We start from the raw sequence: 22,157 nt of genomic DNA on the forward strand, positions 1-22,157 counted from the left end.
AAAGGTTGGAAGAAGACAGGGAAGTCATTAATCAGCTATGTTACCCTCCGACTGCTGGAAATATGCACCATCCGTGAATGATCTCTATCCCTTATTCATCCCTCATACGGGCAGCACGGTAGCATTGTGAATAGCACATCTGCTTCACAGCTCCAGGGTCCCAGTTCGATTCCCGGCTTGGGTCACTGTCTGTGCAGAGTCTGCACGTTCTCCCCATGTCTGTGTGGGTTTCCTCCGGGTGCTCCGATTTCCTCCCACAGTCCAAAGATGTGCAGGTTAGGTGGATTGGCCATGATAAATTGCCCTTAGTGACAAAAATTGCCCTTAGTGTTGGGTGGGGTTACTGGGTTATGGGGATAGGGTGGAGGTGTTGACCTTGGGTAGGTTGCTCTTTCCAAGAGCCGGTGCAGACTCGATGGGCCGAATGGCCTCCTTCTGCACTGTAAATTCTATGTGCTGTGAGGTGGAACACACACAGAGCAACCACAAGACTAAATTCAAGAAATCAGATAAAACAATGGGCAGTGTACCCGATATTTGCACTATTCTTGGCATTGCCTCAGATTAACAGACTCACAACCACTGACATAAGTTTGACGAAGTGTCAGAAAATTTGAAACAGAATGCCTCTGAGAAAGGAGGGTTCTTCCTGCCAAAAAGTAAAGTAACAAAAAAGTCTCGAGAAGCATCCTTCAAAACCAGTGCAGGGTTGTTCGTGTTTCCTCATAAAATGTCACCACAGCCACAGTTATATTTCAAATCTTGCCTCTACAGAATAATAACGAAGCTGCTCGAGGACAACATGTACTTTCATAGAACTAATGGGTGTCTATAAAACAATCTCTGATTAAACTTGATAACTACCACCAGTGGGCAGTTGCATTATTTCCATATGCATGAAAATAGTGGATTTTATTTTCCTGTCAGCCGGCTTCATCCAAATGGTGCGATGCTTGCAAGTAAAAGCGGGAACAAGTTCACCGGATACTCATTCACTCAATACAGCGCATCGACTTTCAACTTGAATTTAGGCCTGTACAAAACTCACAAGAGGTTCACTTTAAGTTGACAAAGAATGTTAATGTTTTGATGCATTGAGAAGAATTGAATTTTCATTATTGGTGCCCAATCCCAGAAACTGAGATTTGTTGCCAGAATTTAATTTCAAAATCTGCTGTATTTATTTATCAGATGTAATTTAGGACTGAAGAAATTTTATTGTGAAAGCTGAAGGCAAATCCTGTGAACCACGCATCATTCATTTATAGCATTTAGTCATTTCCAGTATGAGATAGATTTTCTTCAGCTTCCAGCGTCTGACACAGGTCATTTATTGAATGATGTGGAGAACATATTCAAGTCAGTTTGCTTCATGCCCTCGATTCCTGTATGCGAGGCATAACAATGGGTGTGGACACAGCTTGACATGCCTCCTGCTCTTGTGTTCCCAGTCCAGCCAATGAGTCAGCAAAGGGAGGGCAGCAAATCCTGACCAATAACTTTCTTCATCTGTATGAAGTCTTACAACAGCAGGTTAAAGCCCAACAGGTTTGTTTCGAATCACTAGCTTTCGGAGCTCCTTCCTTCACCTGTGGAAGGATCTGTGCTCTGAAAGCTAGTGTTTCAAAACAAACCGGTTGGACTTTAACCTGGTGTTGTAAGACTTGTTACAGTGCCCATCCCAGTCCAGCGCTGGCATCTCCACATCATTTCTTCATCTGCGGTTGGTGTATTTCTTTATTTAATAAATCAGTTGAATTTTGAGAGGGTCTCAGACAAACAGGCTGAACTGTTGCTGAATTTTGATGTAGCTTGCTGACTAGTTGTGTGTGGCCCAATTGCTTGAAGAGGAGGATAAGCAGAATGTCATGATGAATCTACATCTGGCATCTGACCTTTAACCTCCCTGTCTCAGTCTCTCTCTCAGCTGCCATCCCCTGCAACTTCAATGTTTCCTCCTCAACAGGGGAAGATAGGCCTAAGATTGAAGAGGCACGACAAGTGGTCAATCATTCCAGTGTATTAAAGGTTATCATCTGCTTTAAGTAGAATGTAGACAACGTAAATGTGCTTTGAATCCCATGATTTGTTGCCAACCCAGGTGCTAAAATGGTGGATTATAATGGGATGATGAAAGGCACATTAAACAAACAAATATTATGTGAAAGTCTTTTGCACACTTCATGCAAACAGTAAGTGAAAGAGCTGGGTAAGGTTTGCAGTATAAAGGGACCCACAAAACAAATGATGGTGGCAGTAACAGTGGTGGTAAATTGGCTTTAAACATAAATTTAGTTCTTACAGAGTAATCCAAAAACATGTGGCTGACTTTTCTTATCTTGTCTGACGTAGTCAGATCATGAAATGTCTTGCAACAGTGAGCTATCTGCACTTTAAACAATCATAGAATTTACAGTGCAGAAAGAGGCCATTCAGTCCATCGAGTCTGCACCAGCCCTTGGAAAGAGCAGCCCACCTAAGCCCACACCTCCACCCCATCCCCACCCCATCCCGACCAAACTTTTTTCTTGGATATGAAAGGCAACTTAGCATGGCCAATCCACTGAACGTGCACATCTTTGGACTGTGGGAGGAAACCGGAGCACCTGAAAGAAATCCACGCAGACACGAGGAGAACGTGCAGACTCCGCACAGACAGTGACCCAAACCGGGAATTGAACCTGGGACCATGGAGCTGTAATGCAATTGTGCTACTCACTGTGCTACCGTGCTGCCCTAAACTTCTGCACTGTAAATTCTATCAATCTATCTGAACGGCATGGTGAGGCTGTTGCGTGTTTTTTTTTATTCGTTCACAGGATGTGGGCGTCGCTGGCTGGCCCAGTATTTACTGCCCACCCCTGAGGGCATTTTAAGAGTCAACCACATCGATGTGGATCTGGGGTCACATGGTGCCCAGACCAGATAAGGACGATAGATTCCCTTCCCTCAAATACAATAGTGAGCCAGGTAGGGTTTTACGACAATTGACAATAGTTTCATGCCCATCATTAGACTTTTAATTCCAGATTTATTTTATTGAATTCAAATTTCACCATCTGCTATGGCGGGATTTGAACCAGGGTCCCCAGAGAATGATTCTGGGACTCTGGATACTAGTCCAGTGACAATACCACTACGCCACTGCGTGTGTGTGCGTGTGTGTGGGAGGTGGGGGGGGAGGGGGGGGGGGAGGAATGGTGGCTGTGGTCATTGTGGTAGTCACCATTGATGTATATACTGTATATATATGGGTTTTACGGTAAGGCCCCTGTACTACAGGTACGGGGGGTAGTTCCCTGCCTGCTGGCTCCACCCAATAGGCGGAGTATAAATATGTGTACTCCCCGTACAGCAGCCATTTCGTCAGCTGCTGTAGGAGGACACACATCTCTGTGTAATAAAGCTTCGATTACATTCTGCTCTTGTCTCGTCGTAATTGATAGTGCATCAATTTATTACACAGAGATTTTTCAGAGATGGACCTCCACATCAAGCCGGATCGCCTGCAGCTGCATCCTCAAGCAGCCAACGCCAAAAAGGACTTTGAACATTGGCCAGCCTGATTTGAAGCTTACATCGGGTCTGCGCCAGACTCAATCCTATGAGCACTGAAGCTCCAGATTCTGTACACGCGGCTGAGCTCCAACGTTTTTCCCCTCGTCCAGGACGCGCCGACCTAAGCAGACGCCATGGCGCTACTGAAGGAAAATTATGCTCAGCAGACCAACAGAATCTACACCAGGCATCTCCTATCCACGTGGCACCAACTTCCCGGTGAGTCTGTGGAAGATTTCTGGCATGCCCTGCTCGCCCTAGTTAGAGACTGTGACTGCCAGGCCGTTTCAGCCACTGAACACTCGAACCTGCTGATGAGAGACAAGTTCGTTACGGGCATAGAGTCTGACTACATTCGGCAGCGCCTCTTAGAAGGGGCCTCGCTTGACCTCGCGGCGACCAAAAAAAAGCGCTCTCACCCCCGACCGCACGGCTCACCCCCTGTGCATCGTGGACCCCGCTGACGGCCACCCCATCATGGACCCCATCAGCGACAGTCCCCGGCCAACCCCACGCTTGCGCTGCGCGGCAGGCAACCAATCCCGGGGGACCCAAATGCTACTTCTGTGGACAGTCAAAATACCCCTGGCAGTGCTGCCCGGTGCGGAGCACCCTCTGCAATGCCTGTGGCAAGAAGGGACATTTCGCTGCAATGTGGCAGTCCGCTCAATCGCCGCTATTGTCCCGGCACCCCCCACGTGCGACTAGTGGGCTCCGCCATCTTCCCCTCCTCGGACCATGTGCGGCCCGTGGGTGCCGCCATCTTGCCTGCCTCAGAACCAATAGGCGCCGCCATCCTGCCTGCCCCAGGACACGTGAGGCCCGAGGGTGCCGCCATCTTGCCTCCCCCAGGACACGTGCGGCCCATGGGCGCCACCATCTTACCCATCTCAGGACCTCTTCCCGTCAGGCACCTCATCGCCTGAAACCGCCGACGACCAGTGGGTCATGATTGACCAGTCTCAACTGCACAACCTCGCGACCACTTCGATAAAGGTGAAGGTCGACGGGCACGAGATCTCTTGCCTGCTGGACTCCGGGAGCGCTGAGAGCTTCATCCACCCCGATACGGTAAGGCGCTGCTCCCTCGCGGTACACCCCGCTAACCAGAGAATCTCTCTGGCCTCCGGATCCCACTCCCTGGCGATCCGGGGGCTGTTTAGCACAGGGCTAAATCGCTGGCTTTGAATGCAGACCAAGCAGGCCAGCAGCACGGTTCGATTCCCGTAACAGCCTTCCCGAACAGGCGCCGGAATGTGGCGACTAGGGGCTTTTCACAGTAACTTCATTTGAAGCCTACTCGTGACAATAAGCGATTTTCATTTCATTCATTTCATTTCACCACCCTCACCGTCCAAGGCGTGGAGCTCAACGGCTTCCGCCTCTACATCCTCCCCAACCTCTGCGCTGCCTTACTACTCGGCCTGGACTTCCAGTGCAACCTCCAGAGCCTAACCTTGAAATTTGGCAGGCCCCTACCACCCTTTACTGTTTGCGCCCTCGCGACCCTTAAGGTCGACCCGCCTTCACTTTTTGCAGACCTAAACTGCTGCGGGAAGGTATTGTCGAGGCCAGCAACAGCCTCTGGAGAGCCCAAGTGGTATTGGTGAAAACCAGGGAGAAAAACAGGATGGTCGTTGACTACAGTCAGATGATCAATTGGTACACGCAGCTCGATGCATATCCCCTCCCATGTATATCTGATATGGTCAATCAGATTGCACAATACCGGGTCTTCTGAACCGTGGACCTGAAATCTGCCTACCACCAGCTCCCCATCCGTAAGGCAGACCACCCATACATTGCCTTCGAAGCAGACGGCCACCTTTACCACTTTCTTAGGGTTCCCTTTGGCGTCACCAACGGGGTCTCGGTCTTCCAACTGGAGATGGACCGAATGGTTGACCAGTACGGACTGCGGGCCACTTCCCCGTACCTGGAAAATGTCACCATCTGCGGCCACGACCAGCAGGACCACGACGCCAACCTTTTTTTTTAAATTTAGATTACCCAATTATTTTTTCTATTAAGGGGCAATTTAGAGTGGCCAATCCACCTACTCTGCACATTTTTGGGTTGTGGGGGCGAAACCCACGCAGACACGGGGAGAATGTGCAAACTCCACACGGACAGCGACCCAGAGCCGGGATCGAACCTGGGACCTCAGCGCCGTGAGGCGGTTGTGCTAACCACTAGGCCACCGTGCTGCCCTTTACGACGCCAACCTTTCCAAATTTCTCCACACTGCCACTCTCCTCAACCTCACGTATAACAAGGCGAAGTGCGTGTTCAGCATGAACCGATTAGCCATCCTCGGCTATGCGGTCCAGAACGGAGTTCTGAGGACCGACCCCGATCGCATGCGCCCCCTCATGGAACTCCCCCTCTCCTTAAGGCCCTCAAACAATGCCTGGGGCTCTTTTCGTATTACGCCCTGTGGGTCCCAAACTCTGCGGACAAGGTCCGCCCACTCATTCAATCCACCGTTTTCCCCCTGACGGCCGAGGCTCACCAGGCCTTCAACTGTATCAAGGCCGACATCGCCAAGGCCGCGATGCACGCGGTCGACGAGACGCTCCCCTTCCAGGTTGAGAGCGATGCATCAGATGTTGCTCTGGCCAGGCAGGCAGGCCCATGGCATTCTTTTCCCGCACCCTCCATGCCTCCGAAATTCAGCACTCCTCCATCAAAAAGGAGGCCCAAGCCATCGTTAAAGCTAGGCGGCATTGGAGGCATTGCCTGGCCAGCAGGAGATTCACTCTCCTCACTGACCAACGGTCGGTTGCCTTCATGTTTATGACAAACAGCGGGGCAAGATCAAAAACGATAAAATCTTGAGGTGGAGGATCGAGCTCTCCACCTACAACTATGAGATTTTGTTTCGCCCCGGGAAGCTCAACGAGCCCCCCGATGCCCTATCCCGAGGTACATGTGCCAGCGCACAAGTGGACCAACTCTGTCACCCAGGAGTCACCCGCTTTTACCACTTCACTAAGGCCCGCAATCTACCCTACTCCATCGAGGAAGTCAGGGCTATCACCAGAGACTGCCAGGTCTGCGCGGAATGTAAACCGCACTTCTACTGGCCAGACCGTGTGCGCCTGGTGAAGGCCTCCCTCCCCTTTGAATGCCTCAGCGTGGAATTCAAAGGGCCCCTCCCCTCCACCGACCGAAACATATACTTCCTCAGTGTGGTCGTTGAATATTCCCGATTCCCCTTTGCCGTCCCATGCCCCGACATGACGTCTGCCACCATCATCAAAGCCCTCAATACCATGTTCGATTTCCCCACCTACGTCCACAGCGACCAGGGATCCTCATTTATGAGCGATGAGCTGCGCCAGTTCCTGCTCAACAGGGGCATTGCCTCGAGCAGGATGACCAGCTACAACCCCAAGGGAACCGGGCAGGTAGAGCGGGAGAATGGGACAGTCTGGAGGGCCGTCCAGCTGGCCGTACGGTCCAGAAATCTTCCGGCCACCCGCTGGCAGGAGGTCCTCCCTGACGCACTCCACTCCATTCGGTCCCTCCTGTGCACTGCGACTAACGAAACCCCCCATGAATGTCTCTTTGCCTTCCCCAGGAAGTCCACCTCCGGGGTTTTGCTACCAACATGGCTGGCAGCTCCAGGACCCGTTCTCCTCTGAAGACACGTGCGACTCCACAAGGCGGACCCGTTGATTGATTGGGTACAGCTACTCCACGCCAACCCGCAGAACACTTAAGTAGCGTACCCCGACGGCCGTCAAGGCACAGTCTCCCTCAGGGACCAGGCACCTTCCTTCTGACCCTGAATTGGACTGACCTTGCCTACATTTCAAGTCTCTATGCTTCTGCCTTCAGGGAAAGGCCCAGTCATCTTCCACTTGGAGAACATGAATGGAAAGTGGATTGAGTACGGTCATTTATACTTTACTCCTGATGATGTGAGGAGAGATGCTTCTTTGCTGGACAAAATGAAAGATTATATATCTTCAGATGCCTCAATGTTCAATCCTGAGAGACATGTCCCAACAGCTCATCATGTTTTGTATCTGATCACTTTGAGTAGCTTGTGGTTTGCACGGTTTTCTACTGCTTTCAGCCAGAATAGATGCGAGGCTAGCTGCAGGGATTTAAATTGAGCACAGGACTTAAAATATCCAATGCCCCCGCTATACTAACATGAAAGCAGCTTGTGAGGGAGGAATTGTGCGGGCAAAAACAGGAAGTCAACTGAGCCAATTGAATTAATTTTGGCTTCTGGATTCCTTAGCTCCAAACTGCACAGCAGGTGTGATACATACCCATGTGACATGTATTTATAGCTGTATATAAAGGTACAATGTTGTGTGTAGCTGCAAACGTGAGCATCTGACGGGGAAATCCTGGAAGGATCTGGAGCTGAAAGCATTGAGTATGATGGTCATTTTCATGGTCATAGGTAATGCATGGCTACCAGATCCAAGAAAGAAGCAGGTCTTTCTGTCAGGGACTGTATATATTTGTCATTATCTGATGTGACAGCCACATCCTGTGGAAGCTGATTGATTGATTGATATTTATTGTCACATGTACCAAAGTACATGCGGCCAAGGGAACGTACACAGTATGTACATAGTAGGTAAAAGAATAATCGACAGAGTACATTGACAGTGGTGCATCAACAAATAGTGATTGGTCACAGTGCAGAACAAGGCCAAACAAGAGCAGCTTGGGCTTTGTGTATAGTGTTCTTACAGGGAACAGATCAGGCCAAGGGAGAGTCATTGAGGAGTCTAGTAGCTGTTGGGAAGAAGCTGTTCCTATGTCTGGATGTGCGAATCTTCAGACTTCTGTATCTTCTGCCTGATGGAAGGGTCTGGAAGAGGGAAAGGCCTGGGATTGAGGAGTCTCTGCCAATGCTGTCTGCCTTCCTGAGGCAGCGAGAGGTGTATAAAGAATCAATATGGGGGTGGCAAGCTTGTGTAATGCGCTGGGCTGAGTTCACCACACTCTGCAGTTTCTTGCGATCTTAGGCTGAGCAGTTACCATACCAGGCTGTGATGCAGCCGATAGGATGCTCTCTATGGCACATCTGTAGAAGTTTGTGAGAGTTGATGCAGACATGCCGAATGTCTTTAGCTTCCGTCGGAAGTAGAGACGTTGTTGGGCTTTCTTGACTGTTGCACAACGTGAGTGGACCAGGACAGACTGTTGGTGATGGTGACCCACAGGAACTTAAAGCTATCGACCATCTCCACTTCGGAGCCATTACTGCAGACAGGAATCTGTGTCGTGCTACGCTTCCTGAAGTCAATGATCAGTTCCTTGGTCTTTCCAGAATTTAGAGGGAGGTTGTTTTCGGTACACCATACAACCAAGTGATCTATCGCCCTTCTGTAGTCTGATTCATCATTGTTTGAGATACGGCCCACCACAGTCGTATCATCCGCAAACGTATAGATTGAGTTGGAGTTGAATCTTGCCACACAGTCATGTGTGTATAGAGAGTAAAGTAGAGGACTGAGCACATATCCTTGCGGGGCCCCGCTGTTGAGGACTATTGTGGAGGAGGTGCTGTTACCGATCCTGACAGACTGCGGTCTGATGGTGAGGAAGTCAAGGATCCAGCTGCACAGGGAGGGGTCAAGTCCACAGTTGCAGAGTTTGATTCTTAGTCTTGTTGGGATAATGGTGTTGAAGGCGGAGCTGTAGTCTATGAACATCAGTCTTATGTAGGTGTTCTTGTTGTCGGGATGTTCGAGAGTTGATTGTAGAGCCAGAGAGGTAGCATCTGCTGTGGATCGGTTGCCGCACTGGCGAACTGCAGTGGATCGAGACCATCTGGGAGGTTGCCGTTGATCTGTCTCATGACTAGCCGCTCGAAGCTTTTCATGACAACAGATGTCAGGGCCACGGTGGGTAGTCGTTGAGACACTCTACCTTGTTCTTCTTTGGTACTGGTATTATGGTGGTCTTCTTGAAGGAGGTAGGGACCTCAGAGCAGAGAAGTGAGGTATTGAAGATATCTGCGAATACACTCACTAGCTGGTCTGCGCAGGCTCTGAGTGCTCGCCCAGGGACTCCGTCGGGGCCCGTCGCTTTCCACGGGTCTACTTTCAAGAAGGCAGTTCTTACCTCTGAGGCTGTAATAGTGGGTATGGGTGTGTTCAAGGCTGTTGGGTCGGGTGACATTAATGTATTGGCTGACTGTTCAAAGTGGGCATAGAACTTGTTCAGTGCATCGGGGAGGGATGTTCCAGCCCCAGAGATTCCGCCTGGCCTTCCTTTGTAGCCTGTGATTTCATGTAAGCCCTGCCATAGAAGTCTTGCGTTTGTGCCGTTGGCCTGGGACTCTAGTTTGATCAGGTATTGTCTTTTGCCGTCCGTGATGGCTTTCCATATGTCGTACCTGGATTTCTTATATAGTTCAGGGTCGTCAGACTTGAACGCCTCCGTCCGGGACTTTAACAGGGAGTGAACCTTTGGTTAAGCCGGGGTTTCCGATTGGGGAACACCCGTATTGTCTCCTTTGGTACACAGTCCTCGACTTGCTTACTGATGAAGTCTGTGACGGTGGTTGTGTACTCGTCCAGGTTAGCTGCTGTGGCCTTGAATATGGACCAGTCCACAGACTCCAAGCCATCGCGGAGAGTGTCCTCTGATGCCTAGGACCTGCACTGCATGGTTTTCTTGACTGGTTCAGCACGCTTGAGTTGCTGTTTGTAAGCTGGAAGTAGGAATACCGCCTTGTGGTCGGATTTGCCAAAGTGTGGTCAGGGAATGGAGCGGTAGGCTCCTTTGATGCTTGTGTAGCAGTGGTCCGGGGTATTTGCACCTCTGGTGGGGCAAGAGGTATGTTGATGGAGTTTGTGTAGAACCTACCTGAGGTTGGCCTGGTTGAAATCTCCAGCCACGATTGTCAGGGCTTCAGGGTGATTTGTTTCTTGGTTGTTGATGGTGGAGTGTCGTTCTTCAAGTGCTTTCTTCACTTCCACTGGGGTGGGGTGTAGACTGCTGTGATGAGTACACAGGTGAATTCACATGGAAGGTAGAAAGGGCAACACTTCACAGCTGGACCTCTGTCTGCAATCCTATGAAATTGGTAGTGCCTCCAATGACGTTAACCCCTCTCCCTCAAATGCATCACCCTCCTGTGCATCCCCCTCCCTCCCCGCAGCTCCCTCCTGTCTAACTCTATGTGTCCACCTCCCGCCTCTGTAGCTCTATTCTGAGCACATGCTGATTCCACCATGGCACATCATTACTGCGATGGATGGTGATTAACCCCCTCTTCTGGTATTAAGTCAAACTCATTCAAGGTGCCTCCTATCGTGCTGACCTTATTGAATTGAAATCATCAAAAGTTGTAAAAAACTATGCCAACATCAATCAAATGTTTGCGAGCAAGAAACTGAAAGAGCAGCTGCAGTAAGTGAGGTTTTATTCAAATGGGACAATGATAAGTTTAAATATCCACCTGAGCTGCAGCTCAAACAAGCCTTCATTTCCCTGGTCCATTTCCCAAATTCTAGGAAACCTGTGCTGCTCAACTAAAGATTGGGATGATGTTAAAAACAATTCAATATGAGCTCATTGTCATTTCCTAGGACTCTTTCTTGAAGGATAATGATCCCCTGCATCCAATTCCCAAATCCCTGACTTCGGTGAGGAAGTACGGCCATGACACATAAAAGTGTCTAAACCCAGAAGACACTGGAACCAGGTGATGTTCCCGCTTTAAAACTCAAAATATTTTACCCCTGCCCACTCCTGACTCACCCTTTCTTTGGGGTTAAAAGTTCCTCCAATATCTCATTTCTGGATTAGGGGATGAATTTCTCAATCCCACAAGGGTTCAGATCATGGTCCAATGTTCAATACATCATTTTCTACTCTACTCATCACCCCAAAATCTGCTGAATTCCTTTGCTCCTGCAGGTTTACCTTTCTTCTACAGTTTATTAAAATTCTAAAAACCCACTTTAAAATACTCAACCTTTATGCCACTGGACCTGTGTTCTTTGATCTACCTTTGCCCCCCCCCCCCCCCCCCGGCCTTTTTTATCGTTGGTGGTATTTTGCACTTAGAGGCCCCGGGCTTTTCCTTTTGGGTTCAAGAGCTGGATTGTGTTTCCTTGGTTAAAAATGGAAGCACTCATTTCCTCTGTAGATCTTACTCTGTGGATGCTATTGCCACTGATTTCCAGCCACCCCTATGTTACCAATATAGTCATAGTCTCCTCATATGATTATAAGTAATTGTATTCTGGCAACGAACAAACCTTCATGCTGTTTAAGTAACCAATCAGTCAGACAGCATTACTGAACACTGTAGGGTATTGTGATATCAGCAAAGAACATCACAAACCCATAACATGCCACAACAAACAGGCTTTTATTGCTTGAGAGCTGGAGAAACTTACAGCCTGCGGTGAATATTGAATGAAGCTAATGAATGATGAGACTTTAATAGAACTGACCCGATGTAGCCTACAATCAAGAATATGTTCCGATTTATTCAAAGAATTCACCAATCATACCTCATAAGGTTAGTGATTCTACTTGGTGCTGAATTGTAGACCATATTTGGCATTGGTTCATATTGTTTTGTTGGAATTATTCTCCCCATCAGTGTTTGAGCAGTAAAACAGGAGAGCAGATCAGTGCCTGAATCTTGTCCTGCTTGATATGAACCCCACAGCCCATTGTTTTTTGTATGTTTGTATGTTACCGTCAAACCCAGACATGTTTGATTACTGAATCAAAGTTGCATGTAGACTACAATCTTGATAGTAACCCCTCTGATCAAAAATCAATCAACAAGCCCAGATTTTATGGATCCCCCCCCCCCCCCCCCCCCCGCCCGCCTTCCCCCAAATACAGGGTGACTTGACCCACCCGCCTCCCAGAGACTTTCTGAATAAGGGGAAGATCCCACTGAAAACCCCTGAATAGGGGGACCCTACCTGAGACCCCTTGAATAGGGGGACACTGTCTGAGACCCCCTGAATAGGGGGACCATTCTCAGAGACTCCCTGAATAGGGAGCCTCCCCATAGAGATCTCCTGAATAGGTGACCCCCCCAGAGACCCCCTAACTAAACAAACCATCCCAGATAACCCCTAACTAAAATACCCACCCCCCCCCCCCCCCCAGAGACCACCTAACTAAAGGAACGCCCCCCCCCCTCCCATACAGATTCCCGCAGAAAAGAGACCCCTATCTGGAAGCTAGGGAGCAGTCCAGACAAGGAAATTGAAAAGAATCAATGTAACACTCACCTGGGCAGACATCTGCTGGCTCGGGCACAGGAAGCACCGCGTGTCCATTCGTGGAAATGGAAAAGTAGTAATTGACAGTTTTCACAAACTCAGGTGTGAGCCTTCCTTTATCATCTCCCTTCAATTTGTACACAGCAAGATCCCACAAACTGCAATGTAATAATGACCAGATAATCTTTGTTTGTGTTATTGATCGAGGGATAAATATTGGCCAGGAAGCACGAGAGAACTTCTATGCTCTTCTTCGAAATTACAGCACGGAATGTATAACATCCACATAGAATCATAGAAACCCTACAGTGCAGGAAGAGGCCTGGGTCTCTCTCGCTGTGAGGCAGCAGTGCTAACCACTGTGCCACCCTCCTGCTCCTTATGAGAAGATAGATGGGAGCTTTATGATATAAGGTCTCCTCCAAAAGACAGCGGGCGGGATTCTCCGTCAGCTGATGCCGGAATCAGGCAAGGCGACTGGACGGAGAGTCAGGTTCCCACGTCAAAATCGCAGCAAGCACCGATTTGATGCCAAATAGCAATATTCTGTTACCTCAACAGCGGCACCAATGCATTCCTGAACACACGTACAGTAAACACCGTTTGTATGTCATTAGCGGGCCTGACCTGGTATTCTCTGGGGACTGCGTGATTCTCCGCCTCTGATGGGCAGAGTTTCCCATGGCATGATTCATGTCTGCTTTCAAAAATTGTGAAACCAGTATGGTGGCTGCTGAGTAAGTAGGACATTGAGAGGTGCAACCGTGGGGTGCCGGGTCGGTCACTAGACGGGCTAGCTTTTGTGGGGGGGGGCTGCCAGGGCCGGGGTGGGGGGTGGGGGGGGTGGGGGGTTGATTGGAGAACAGGCCCAGTGGCCGAGGTGCCTCCCCACGGGAGTGGGCCTGTGTGCAATCTCAGACCACCATTACTGCGCCATTCAACGTGGCCACCTTGCTGCACACCCACTGACCACTCACCCTGACTGGTTCTGCAGAGTGACACCGACCGTATGGGTGCCCCCAACCCTCCATGCCCCGCCACATCCCCTCACCCAGCTGCCACCCACTGGAGGCCCACCCAGGGCAACGCCCACTGTAATCCCTATGGGGGCCACGGTGCCTACCACTGTGGGGCAATATCAGCCAATGGTACCCCTGGCACCAGGGATGGCTGCCAGGGCCACAGGCCCTCATGGTGTATGGTGCATGCCACCGAAGGGACCAGGGTGCAGGGACTGGGGGAGAGGGGGAGAAGGGACATGTAGGGGCAGATCCCGCAGTGCCAACTGGAGCCACCAGGTAGCCCGCTGGACCTGGTTGGGCATGGGGTATGCACCATGCTAACATGTCGGTGTTTCAGCTCCTGCAGACAGTGGATACTGGAACTCAACCAGCAATGGTGGCTTTCCTGCTAGTCGCCGCAGCCTTGGGGGATGCCCTGCGGCTATACAGGCGGTTGCTGCTCGAGGAGGAATAAACTGTAGCAGCGGAGCGGGCAGCAGCGGAGCGGGCAGCAGAGGAACAGGTGGCAACCGCCCACGTTGAAGGGCATGAGGCCTCTTGTGTATTGCCACCACCTGACATTCAAGGGCCTGCCGAACTGGGCATGCTGTCGAAGACTCGGGCTGAGCAGAGAGACAGTGCAACATGTCTGCCAGATGATGGTACACCTGGCACTGCGGGTGCAGAGGGGAGGACACTGCTCCCAGTGACGGGCAAGGTGACAGTCGCCCTGAACTTTTACGTGACGGGGTCCTTCCAGGCGCCGAGTGGGGATCTGTCCGGGATCTCACAGACCTCGGTGCACAGGTGCATTTTTACCATCACCGAGGCTCTGTATGCCTAGCCGGCTCAATACATCCACTTCAATGTGGACCAAGCCCACCAGGATGCCTGGGTAGCAGGGTTCACCGCCAGCAACTGAATGCCTCAGGTCCAGGGTGTCATCGATGGAATGCATGTCCCCCTACGGGCACCTGCGGACACAGAGCACTCTACACAAACCAAAAGGGGTTCCACTCGATGAACCTGCAGCTGATATATGACCATCAGATGTGCATCATACACATCTTTGCCTGGTACCCGGTCAGTGTGCATGATGCCTTCATCCTGGCACACTCAATGGTTCCTGACATGTTCGAGATGCAAACCGCCCCCCCCCCAACCTCTCCCCAAGGCTGGGGAGTTGGCTCCGGGGCAACAGGGGCTATCCAGTGCATTCGTGGCTGATGACGCCTATCCGGAGGCCACAGCCCGCCGCGGAGATCGACTACAACAAAGCCCATGCCATGACCAGGAGCGTGATCGAGTGGTGCAGCGGCCTCCTGAAGATGTGTTGCACGAGGAGGAGGAACACGAGGCCTTGACTGGTGAGGAGGATGCGGGGGAGGGGGAGGGTGGGCAGGACATGGAGCCCAGGCAAGTACGAGAGGCCACACAACTTGTGCGGCAGAACCAACATGCACGGGACTCTCTGATCGCCACCAGGCTCACCATCTAGAGAGGGGACTGGCCAGAGGTATGGACACTGCACCCCAACCCCACACTCCCTCACTGCTCCCGCCCCTCCCCACCCCAGCCTTCCCCCACCTGCAACTCCCTCCGCATGCGAGCTGGCCATTCCATCACACGGTCCCATCGGATTCCTGGGGTGGCGGTGGTGGAGGTGGGGAGCCCTTGCCACCCATAGGGTCCATCCATTCACACTACCCCAATGTCCACCCACACTTCCCCTCCCCCCGGCCAGCCCAGACCAGCCCACCCCTCACACCCACCAGACAGAGCACTGAGGCAGGTTGTAATGGTGGCAATAGGTGCTTAATGTCAACAAATATTGACAGATTTGTGCCGTAGCCCCGATAACAAAACTGTGCCCTGCACCCATGACAAATAACTAGTGTCTAACTTCTTGGTATTATGGGCCCTAACGCTATGTCAAGGTGGATTCCCAAACGGTACAGCAGGAGTGGAGCCAGCTTGCTGTGATTCTTGCCCTGTGACCTGGGTCCCCGTTGGCGCTCGTCTCCTGGGGCGACTGGGCCTGGATGAGCCCCGCTGCTCCTCGGGTGTCCCGGGTGATGTGGTGTCGCCCCGTTCTGCCAGCTGCCCACCAAATGCACCAGGGACAGGAGTGGAGGAGTCCGAGGTGCTGCGGTGTTCCGGCAACTCTCCTGTGGGAGTCATCGGCATGGGCCCCATAGGACACCCAATGGCCCCAGGGTTACTCCATGGAATAGGGTGCGAGGGAAGCTATCCCCTGAGGCTCCCCCTCCACCTGGCACTTCCAATCCTGGACACCTGCTCTGATCTCGACCAGGGTCTGCATTCCGTGGCCATGGAGCACAGGGAGTGGACCATCTCCATCTGGGACTGGGTAATGCTGCCAACGTTCCCAGCCATGGCCTGGGTGGCATGCATGTTCGGCACCATCTCCTGCTCCTGCACGTGGTTGGACACTTCCAACGGCACCTACAATTACTGGATGCTCGTCAACAACCCCTCATGGAGTCTCTGGTTCTGTGACTGCATCTCAACTGTGGATGGGACTGTTTGTTCCAGAAGCTCGAGACCCATCTGGATGCCAGCTAGTCCCTGGGGTCGGTCTGCCCTCCGACCATCCCCCACTTGGGTGTTCCTACCTCCACCTGCTGTACCAGGTCAACTGTGTTGTGCGCACCAGATAGTGTCCGAGGTGCCTAGGCACTAAAGTGCCCAACCGAGGTGAGTGTCTCTGGGATGGTGGAGGGTGTTGGAGACAGCTGTGACGGGAAATGACTGTCATCCACCGAACCAAGCTCCAAGGCCTCCTGAGTCCTGGATGGCGGGCTGGTGTCCGAGCTGTTCCCATCACTGCTTGGCTTATGGGTGGGGCTTCGGCTGTGGCACTGGCTGGGGGCGGGGGACACCAGGTGGACCCGCCTCATCTCTAACAGGTCCTGCAAGACAGAAGACAAGATGCATGATTGGACTGCAGGCTGGGGTCGGGAGCGGGGGTGGACATGTGCATAGGGGTGGGGGGGGGGGGTGTAGTGGTGTTGGCATGAGGGTGCTGTGGGATTGAGGGTGGTGTGGGTGTGAGGGTGGTGGAGGTGTAGCTGGGGGAGGTTTGACACGTGTGACAGGGAACCGCAACTCTGCGTGATCTCACTTCCTCGGCCGCAGCCTAGCTCCAGCTCGGCGACCTCCCTTTCGTCCGGGCCGCCGACCATTATCTAGGGCATCTGCTCTGCCATGGGAAGGGGCCGCAGGTCCGGCGATTCCCCCTCCTGTCTTCTCCCACTCCCGGTAGTTGTGCACATCCTTCTCGTGGGCTGGGGGTGGGGGGAGACACAGAAAACAACAGTGTTAGACAGTCCGACGCTTGCAGCCTAGGGTGTTTGTAGTTCGTGGCCAGGGCACCCGGCTATGGCGGCCGATATGAGCACTGGAATGTGGTGCAGGGTGGGGGTGGCCATCCTCCTGGTGGGGTGGGGTAGCGTCACAGGGATTGGTGCCAGGGACACAGTGCTGTCTACCCACTGTAACCGCCCTGAGGAGATCATGCTGTTTTTTCCAGCACTGATAGCCCGTCCAGATAGTGTAGCCCACGGTGCTGACCACCTCTGCCACCTGCGCCCAGGCATGGTGAATGGGCCGGGTCACGCCCAGGCATGGTGAATGGGCCGGGTCACGCCCAGGCATGGTGAATGGGCCGGGTCACGCCCAGGCATGGTGAATGGGCCGGGTCACGAACCTCTTCTCCACGACATCCGAGAGGGTCTCAAGCTTTACGTCCTTGGAGCTGATCTCCTCTCTGCCATCTTGTTGGCTGAATGGAGTGTGTGGAGACTGCAGTGTGTATATGCGGCTGCAGCTTGTCAGCCTTTGAGTGTAAATCACGAAAACGGTGAATCTGGCACGATTTCTCATTAGAATCGATTGTGTTCCACGTGGTGCCGGTGCTGGTCCCTTAGCAGTAGCAGAATCGGTGCAGGTGTGGTGCCAGTTTTTCTGTTGTGAAAGTTTGAAATTCTGCGTTGGCGTCAACACTGAGTTCTGTCTTCTTTAATTTTGAAGCTATGTCCGGAGCATGCGTCTAGTTTTACGATGAAAAAGTTGACGACCCTGCCGCACCAATGCTGTGCCTGGTAGGGGGCTAGCAGCTGTGCCACGTAAAACCCCGGCATTCCCGACATAGATGGATAGACAATTGACGGGTCGGTGGCCATGAATGCTCACGGCAGCAACCTGCAGCGATCAAGCCGTACTACATGGCACCGGCCATGCGTAGACCCGGCCTGCCAGATAGTGACTCTCTGTAACACCGCTCGCCATCTCCGGACCACCCCCACCAGTCCCCCCAGCCCCCGCTGAGCCTCCCCGGCCAGCAGAACAGCTCCATTCCCCTACTGTGGCAGGCAAGGTTGATGGAAACTCAGAGCAAACGTGTCCCACACCGTCGGAAACTCGGCCCACCGGGGGCGGAGCATCGGGGAAGGGCCTTCAGGTGATGTCCTGAGGCTGTCGCAACGGTGTGCAGCATACTCACCGATGACGCTGTTTTGGTGGGGTGCGGAGCATCCAAAAACAGACGCCGCCCTTGATTTCGGCATCAAAAGGGATTCTCCGCCCAATCGCCGAATACGACATCGGCATCGGGCAATGGGGAATCCTGCCCAATGACCTCCAACTAAGATAGCTGACTACTGAGACCAACAGATATATCCAGCACTTCTGCTCTGCCTATGCTCCCGAGAATAACTCCTGCGTTTCCGCCATGTGACGCCTTTTGTAACCAGGTCATCGTGTTCTCACTTAACCACTCAGTTTTATAACAGCAATAAAAGATTCATTTTTCTAAATATTGCCTTGGAGCAGGAAATGTGCTTGCCGAATTGAGCTCAGTGTTTTTAACCATGCTGGACATGCAGGAAAACCAGAGATTGAGCTGTGCACAGAAATGTCTGGATTTGTTGGGTTGAAGTTTCCCATGGGCTTCAGGACAAACACGGAGATCCTGGGCAGGATTCTCCGACCTGGCGGCGGGTCAGAAAATCCTGGGGGGGACGCGAGAATCGTGCCCCGCTGCCGCGATCCTCGGCTTCCCGATTCTCCCTCACCGATTCTCGGTCGCCCACGTGAGTCCTGCCGCGCCGGTTGCCCCCCCCCCCACACACCCCCCGGCGATTCTCTGGGCCACGATGGGCCATGTGGCCGCAGAATTCGGCCATGTCCAGCCGCTGTCAATTACTCAGGTACCACACGGGACCTGGAAGGTGAGTATGTGGGAGTCGTCCTGGAGGCAGGGCCGGGGGGATCTAACCCTGGGGTCAGGCCCCCACGGTAGCCTGGCCCTCGATTGGTGCTGACCGATCGGCGGGAGGGCTAGTTCCATGGGGGCCTACTTTACTCCGTGCCGGGCCCCTGTGGGGCTCCGCGATATTGCCACGGGGCCGGCGCGGAGAAGGGAATCCCTGCGCATGAGCGAAAATACGCCAGCCGTAGCGCACATGCGTGGAAATACGCCGGCCATTCTGCGAATGCGTGAACCGACTGTTCCACGTTGGCTGGAGCTGCGGGGACCATTCAGGTGCCAATCTAGCCCCCTAAGAAGGGGCGAATTCCTCACTTTTGGGAACCGTTGACGCCAGAGTGGTTGGTGCTGGTTTTCATGCCGGCGTGGTGACATCCCCATTATTAGAGAATCCCGCCCATGAACCTGTGCTTGCTGTCACGGAGACCAGCTCAGAAACCTTCGCGGATGAGGCTGCCTGATTGGCCACTTCCTAGCTGGTCATCCAATTAAGCATCAACAGTCACACCAGCAGGGGTGAGTGCTGCTGAGGAAGGTAAGAGACGGAGAGGGTTCCTAAACAGAGAGGCACCTTCGGAAAGGTATGTCAAAAATAAAAATTTACAGGGGCTGAACAGAGAAACCCCTCCAGGTGCAGCCCCCTATTGGCACCATAGAGGCACTGGCTGCAATGGCCACCTTGAATCACATGGACAGCCTGTGTCCATGAAGTCAGCAACCTTCACTCATGGTTAAACTTGATAAACTGATAGCATCTTCCTGAATTGCATGGGGCTTTAAAGAGTTCAATTGTTTCCCCTCCTCCACTGGTGACAGGAATGAGTTGGGGAGACATCCTGATATTCTCCCCACTATTTTACCCGCCTGTCCTGCCTCCTAGTTTGCCACTTAGTGGCTGAGATAATCCTACTCAGTGTTAAATGACCAGCACTTTGGGACATGAAACAACAGCAGGTATTTTAACACTCAAACACAGGGTTGAAAACAAGGGCTAGGATTGCAAGGCCCTGCAACAGCATGTCAACCCTGGCGGATGCGGTAGGCCATTTCAATTGCCGTTTACTTCCGCAGGCCTGTAACATTCGCTGGGTGGAGGGGCAGTAAAATCCTGGCTGAGGAGAAGACACAAAAGCAAAACACTGCAGATTCTGGAAATCTGAAATAAAGACACAAAATGCTGGATTGACTCAGCATGTCTGGCAACATTTGTGGAAAGGGTGGATAAGAATGTTGGCTTGGGTGGACATACGACTCGTAGGAGCATATCACCAGACTGGCTAAAGAAATTGTACAAGAAGTCGACCACTTACACATACTCTCTGTCCAGTGACCTAATAAATTACACATGAACTCTTTGGATTATTGTGCTGTGTGCCAGTCAAAGATTTGCCGTAACCAATGAGTACCAAGTTTGAACCCCTTTACGCTCCTGTCCTTTGGCCGTGAAGAGCAAGTGGGGAGGTCTTACTGAAACCCAGAAGGAAGACCCAATCCTGAATCTGTGACCCTTCCATCACCCTCTCACCAGGATGACAGTGCACAAGATGGGCTGCAGATTTTGTTCCCTTTATTTGTAGTGGGAAGCCTGGTGTTGAAAAAATAGCTGAGGAGAAACAAAAACCGCATTGAGCAAGTCATTGGTTTGTTTGGTTTATCTTCCTGTTTCTCAGAATTTTGCGTACAAATTCATCACAATCAACTCCAACCAATGAAGTTAAAATGTGGCATAAAAATATTTTCTTATTTTTTTAAAACATTCCTTTGGATTAAGGATGTCAGCAAGCTATGTCAAAAGCGACACAGCAAATGTGACAGACAGAAAAGCTTGAAAGATAGATAAATAGATATCGATCAGGAGGCCAACTGATTTTTTCATGGTATTATTGCTCAGGGATAGTGTGCAATATGGAGAATGTATGGGATGTTTAGCTGTTACTTTGGTCTGTCCCTCTAAAGCCACTGCAGGAAAGTATTCTAAGTTAGTTCTGAGATCAACCAAAATGTAATTGTCATTTGTTGATAACTGTTTGTACAATGCAAAGTCCTTGGAAATTTTTGACTCCAAGTCAAATGAAAACATGCTCTTTTTAATACACTTTTCACACTACGAAGCATGTGTCCGGATTATGACTTCTGGAGTGTGGTGTCTGGCACATTCTTGAAAGCTTTATGTAGTTATACATGTTTTCGAGCTACAGATAGTAGAGTTATACAAAGTTATCTGATGATTTAGGCAAGCCTTTCAAGTTCCGAGATAATTTTTTTGTCCAAACATTCATTTTGTTATCAAGCAGCTGTCCGAAAATTGTAAACATAAAATGTGGTTTGGGTTTTTGGGTACCTACGCATGGCTATCAGTATATACAGTGAGCTTCTGGAAAGCCTGACTCACTTTGTAGGGATGTGTCCAGTGGTACAGATACAAACCACCCGGTATTTGACAACTAATAATGGCAAGCTGTGCTGATTCATAGCAATGAAAAGGCGACCTGCTGAGCTTCCAGTTTTTTGAGTCCAGAAACAAGCTGTATAATTTTTATAGTAACACAGAACATAAAGTTCAATTTCCGATAGATGTTATATATATATATATATATATATAATATATATAATTGTCAGGGGGCTAAGGCAGCACACTCTGGGTGTGATTCACCTATAAAACAACTTTGGGCTGGTTTCACGGAGTGATTTGTACAGGCTGTAATTGCGCGATCAAGATTGCTATTCAGCCACACTTAGTGAAAAAGACGAGCCCCACGTGAAATTCCCCAGGCATCTGATTCACCCGACTCACAGCTCAACTCCTCACAGCTAACAAAAGGTGCATCATTTAAATGGTCCTTCAGCCCTCACTTCCAGTCAAGACAGGACGATGACCTCATGGACACCTGCTTCTTGTTTTATGGCTGCTGATCTGGCCAGTCTTATGAACACTGAGGAGAAGAGGCGGGGCACCCTGTACCTCCGAGGAGAACCAGCTGCAGGGTCAGCAATGCCACCTGGGAGGCAGTGGCAGCTGCATTTAATGCAAGCAGAATGACCAGGGGATGCGCCGTCCAATGTTGGAAGAGG

This window comes from Scyliorhinus canicula, chromosome 6 (genome assembly GCF_902713615.1).
Source record: "Scyliorhinus canicula chromosome 6, sScyCan1.1, whole genome shotgun sequence".
NCBI lineage: Eukaryota > Metazoa > Chordata > Chondrichthyes > Carcharhiniformes > Scyliorhinidae > Scyliorhinus > Scyliorhinus canicula.